Here is a 5,637-nt window from a genome sequence, read left to right on the forward strand (position 1 = left end):
ATAGAAAGGTATTTTCCAGATCATGACAGCCTTTTATGAGGGAGGGTATAGCATTGGGGTAAGCACCCTTACAGAGAATATGTTGCATTGCCTCTAAACTAAACAGCACTTAAGTATCAAGATGTTCTATAACATTAATAGGCTAACTTATGGTACAGTTGTGATTGCATGAGCTACTTTAAAAATTTCTATCCTCTTCACAGAGGACAAGACCTAGTTAGGAGGTTGGAGGAAGGTCACGGCTCTATGGGACTAACAGGGTTAGATGGACAGTCAATATTTTCTTTTCAATTATCAAGACCAAACCTGAACTCCAAACCTGGAATTTCGCCCAACTGTACATCCTATCTGGCTTACGTTCATTCTGATAAGGAAGTAAATCAGGATCAGATGGGTGGCAGATACCTGGCCATATGCATATTTATAATATTGCAAACTTGCCATCGAGCTGACTAAGCCAAACTAAGCATAGAAGAAATGAAAAGTTTAGATGGAAGCTGATGTTTTCAGGATTCCAGGATATGGCTCTGCCAGATCAGTGTGCTAACTTAATGAGAGAGAACAGCTCGCATTACAGGAAGAAAAGCAGCCACGTTGTCCTGATGAATGCATTGATTTCTCTACACATGGTCTGTGCTTCTCAGAGTGCCCTCTTTTTCCCTCCCTACCAAAAAATAAGTACTCATCTGATTCATTGTAAAATTACACTCAGGGTTTGGATGTTGCTCATCTGATATTGGTAGGCTTTTCTGCAAACCACAATAATTGCTCTCTGTAAATACATTGCTTCTGAATTCCATTTAGCACAGTCTTTTGTTCCTTTCTGCTCATGTCCTCCTTTGCTTTTGAGCCAACTTTCTGTTTCTCCCTTCTCAATGCACATTAGAGTTTTGGACACATTAATAATTATCTCCTCTTACCTCTTCCTTTCTAATGAACAAAATCCTACATTTTCTACTTTTTTTTTTACAGTGATAAACATTAATGCTATTTATCATTTTGTGGCCATTCCTGTACCTTTTCAAGTCTTTGATATCTTATTGTTAAGAAGAGGCTCTAAATTTTGCACAGTATTTCAATAGCCTGTCATATTGTGATTGGTGTCCTTTGCTAATTTTTCTCAAATCTTATGTAACTTTGTTTTTTGAATCTCGTAGATAATGTTGAAGCAATGGTTTCAAATTTCTGCTTTCGTTAGGTTCTGGATCTATATATTCTTAACAGTTTATGAGCATTATAGGTTTTATTCCCTATGGAATTGCATATATTAACTTCTCTAGCTGTCTTAACATATACTTAGGCTGGACTTACACTTGACATGCTCCATATTCTCATTTTTAGAATACTTTATCAGTCAGTTGTCCCATACTGCTATAGTTTGGAATGTCCCCCACGGCCTACCTGATAAATGCTTAGGCCTCATCTTGGTCTACTGGAAAGTGGTGGAACTTTTAAGGGATTTGGGGTCATTGGATGTATACCCTTAGAGGGTATTGTGTGCTGCTGGTCTCTTCTCTCTGTTTTCTGGCCAACATGAGGTAAGCAGCTTGCTGTACCACACGTTTCCTGTCTTAATATGGCATATCACCATAGGCCCAAAAGCAAGGGGGGCATGATCATGAACTGAAACCTGCAAAACTGTGAACTCAAATAAACCTTTCCTCTTTTTAAGTTGACTATCTTAGGCATTTTGTTACAATAATAGAAAGCAGACTAATATATATACTCAGTGGAAAACCTATACCTTAAGCATTCCATTTGTTTCTTTCTTACCTAGTCATCCCTCTATGTTAGGTCCCAGCCTCAGTGTTAAAGAGGAATTCATTTAACAGAGAATGAAGAGAAAGGAAAAATGTCAAAGCATTTCCAAAGATAATTTATTGTTGGAGTTCATTATATTGAGACTTTTCTATTTTCATCTGCTTCCCTTTTTTTCATTAAGCTTAAAACTACTGTTTAATCTTATTCTCTCTTCTTATTCTCTCTGTTCTCAACTTACTATCACCAGATGACTCTGGTGGTCAATACCTAGCTACAATCTTGCATAGGTATGGTTCTCTGGATTTTTCTATCCTGGGTCACATCAGTCAGTTAGCCTATTCTGACTTAGACTTGCTAAAATATTAAATGCTTTTGTCTATTTTCTGTTGCTATGACACAATACTACAGAGTAGGTAAGTTATAAAGGGAAATTTCTTTTTGTTCATGGTTATGGCCTAAAGTCACAGAGTCCAAATATTTGGTTTCTGTCCATCTGGTGATGACCTCCTTGCTGACAAATTCCTTTTACTCTCTCTGCTTCCTGGCTAAAGTGAGATAAACAGCTTGCAGGTCATCATGAGGTAAGCAATTTGCAGGTAGACAGACAAGGAATAGGCCCAAGACATAATCAAACCAACTTCCATAGCTGACCTACTCTTAATTAACCTTTCAACCCATTCAACTATTGATCCCGTGGTCACGTGAATGGATTCATCCAATCATGAAAGCAGAGCCCTAATCACCTTTTAAAGGGTCCCACTTTGTCCCACCTCAATGTGTCATAATGGGGATTAACTCTGAGCATGCATTTTGGAGGGTACAAACCACATCCAAACAATAGCACCAAGAATAGCCCTGACCTGTTACAGACCTGACATATTTTCATTGTCTAAACATAGTGGTCAACCTCTACACAGACTTACTTCCTGGTAAAAAAAACATATATTGTACTGACCCTTTTGGGGGGGGGGGTAAGGAAGATTGATGTGGGGCTTTCTGCTTGAACATTTGGTAAAACCAAGATCCCTGGGAGAGAGTAGCATTTTGCCTTTGTCTGATTTGATCGAGGCAGGAAAGAAAAGAGGTCCAACGATGGAATATTCTGGGAAGGAAGTCTATTCCCTAATAGTTCCAGTTTATATATAGAACCCCAAGAACCTCATGAATTTTAAAAAGGATTTAATTTGGAAGTACATACATATTTTATCTTTCAGAGATATGGTAGTGTCATTATGAAAAAAAAAAACCACCAAATAAAAGGATACTTTTAGGGCAGTTGCTATAGCCATGCACTGAAAATTGTTCACTTTCGTACTGCAAAGCAAGCCTCTAGCAAAAAGTGTCACACCGGAGGACTCTGGGAGATGGGCAGCAATCTATTCATATAGCCTGAGGACCATGAGAGGTTGGTAGTGATAACTTGCAGGGTAAAGAAGACATTGCAGTGGTTGAAGGAGTTCTGAGAAGCCCACTGTTGCAGGCAGAGAGGAGGAACTTTTCCCATCAGACCCCTGAGAGGAGGGGAAAGAGAAAGAGACCAAGGAGGCAACACACAGTGCAACCTGTCAAAGATGCCAAATCATAGCATCTTGAGAAGGTTCCCTTGTGGCAGAGATCAGGGGATGGTCCTTCCAAGTCCATGTGTGGTGGAAGGGATGGAGTGGTGGCTAAGGTAGTGGCCGCAGCCCTGGGTGTGAAAGTGAGCAGGCAAGGAGATATGTGGAATCCCTGATCATTAATTGTTTCTTAATTGGTGCTCAGGGAAATCATAGGGCTTTTACAGAAAATTTCATTCAGGTCAATTAAACGAACACTTCTTTGGCCCTTTTCTCTGTATCTGACACTTTGCTGGAGGCTAAGAATGCAGGGGAGAAACGTGGGATTCCCACTTTCAAGTTGTTTTGTGGAATGTTTAGCTGATGTGTGGAGATTTTTTTTTTCCTTGAGGTGATGTGTAAGACTGCACACAAACGGTCTCTGACTAATTAAAATGACAAGTTTATACAAGTTGCTAGTGAGGTGCCATGTGTTCTATTTCCTGTCCAAATATCACAGATGGTGAAGTGTATAATAGAATGTATTCAACCTGGTCAAGTCCTCACAGCAACTTGACACTACCAAGCATGCAAACACTGGTTCCTGAACTAGCTATTTTTTTAATAAATAAATAAATAAAAATATTATATTATATTTATATATTATTATGTTTATATAAATATACTTCCTTACTGTTATAGTAACAGTAGTAGTGAAGACTGAGGGTGTTTGACTCAAGATTTTCACATGACCTCTTTGTGTTCAGGAAACACTCAAGTTTAAAGATATAGGACAGAACAGCTAGAATTAACTGCAGCCTGAACAAAGATAGTGTTATTTATGACAGAAATCGAAAGAAGAAGAAAAAAATAGTCATAAGTAAATTGAAAATCTTGCTTTAAATTATACTGAAAGTTTGTGATGCTTCCAAACACTGTCCCTCATTTCTGTCACAATAAAGTACCTTATTTATTTATTTATTTAGTTTTTCTAGTTCTCTTCTTTTCCATGAAGAGAAAGGAAGAGATCCAAGGACACGGAACCCTGTATTGTAGCCAAGGTTTGAGCTCAGATATTTTTGGCTTCTAATTCTCTGCTGAGTCCATTAGATTTTGTCTCCTTTTAGCTCTATTATTTGATTTTCTGTTCTCTCTGTGTTTACATACTCAAAGTGATAAAATACATTTTTGTTCTTATGTTACTAATGCAGTAGAGGTATTTTTCAATTTTCCCAAACTACAACACTCTAAACATGGCAAATAAGTGCTTTCAACAAAATGTTTTCAAGGCATGCCTTCAAATGGGAGTTAAAAATAGGAATGCAAATGCTAATAACGGTATTGATAAAAGAAACTCTGCTTCAAAAGTGAGAAACTCAATTATTAAAAAAATGGTAAAAGTATTTGAGGAAAATACTCTGCAATGTATGTGACTCCTAATGGAAAATTTAGTTTGGTTCTATGGCATTATCACAAATTAGATATAGTTTTCCTCAACATAGTTACCTGCACGTCATCTAGGATGATAGGGGCATGGCTCTGAGACACTGCCCTTTCTCATTGTTAACGGCTCTGGAGGTGACATCCTGGTATTTAGCTTACTGTGATAGTTGTAAACAGTGAAAAACTGGACTATTAAATCAAGAATTTACCCACAGGACCCAGCTCAAGTAGCTTCTTAATGTTAAGATGCACACGCCAATCATAAACTTTATCTATCTGCATCTGCAGAAGTTAATGTTTCCCTGTCTATATACTTTAAGATCATCTAATATATAAATGCTTACATACTTAGACAAAGGCAATATTCTATGAAAGTGCTTTCTTTTTTATATGTCTTACCCAAAGGAGCTAAAAGCACTTATCAGACTGCCTGTCATTAATTTTCATAACATTTCTGTGAGGGAGGGGACAAAAATCATGCTGTACACTGTTACCATAAAATTTTTAGATAATGTCCTCTTAAGATATGCTCTAAAACTTAAGAAAGCTGGTGTCTCTGCCTACAGGGTGCTAATTCCCTAAGAATCCCTGACAAGGTCAACCTTATAGATGTCAAAACTATGTATAGCAATGAAGAGCTGAATATCCTCAAACCAAAAATTCTATCATGTAGGATGGAGAGTTGGGGAGAAGCAGGAAGAATCTGAAATTCCATCCTTCTAGGATGAACAAAGAATGCTTGATTGGCCATATACATTCCTTAGGTTAAGGAATATAGACTTTATTCCCCAATCATTATATATATGTGTGTGTTCAAAAGGTAAGAACGTTTTTTTTATTTGTTCTTTTTAGATATACATGGCAATAGAGTGTATTTTGACATATTATACATGCATGG

The sequence above is a fragment of the Callospermophilus lateralis genome, chromosome 8 (assembly GCF_048772815.1).
Source record: "Callospermophilus lateralis isolate mCalLat2 chromosome 8, mCalLat2.hap1, whole genome shotgun sequence".
NCBI lineage: Eukaryota > Metazoa > Chordata > Mammalia > Rodentia > Sciuridae > Callospermophilus > Callospermophilus lateralis.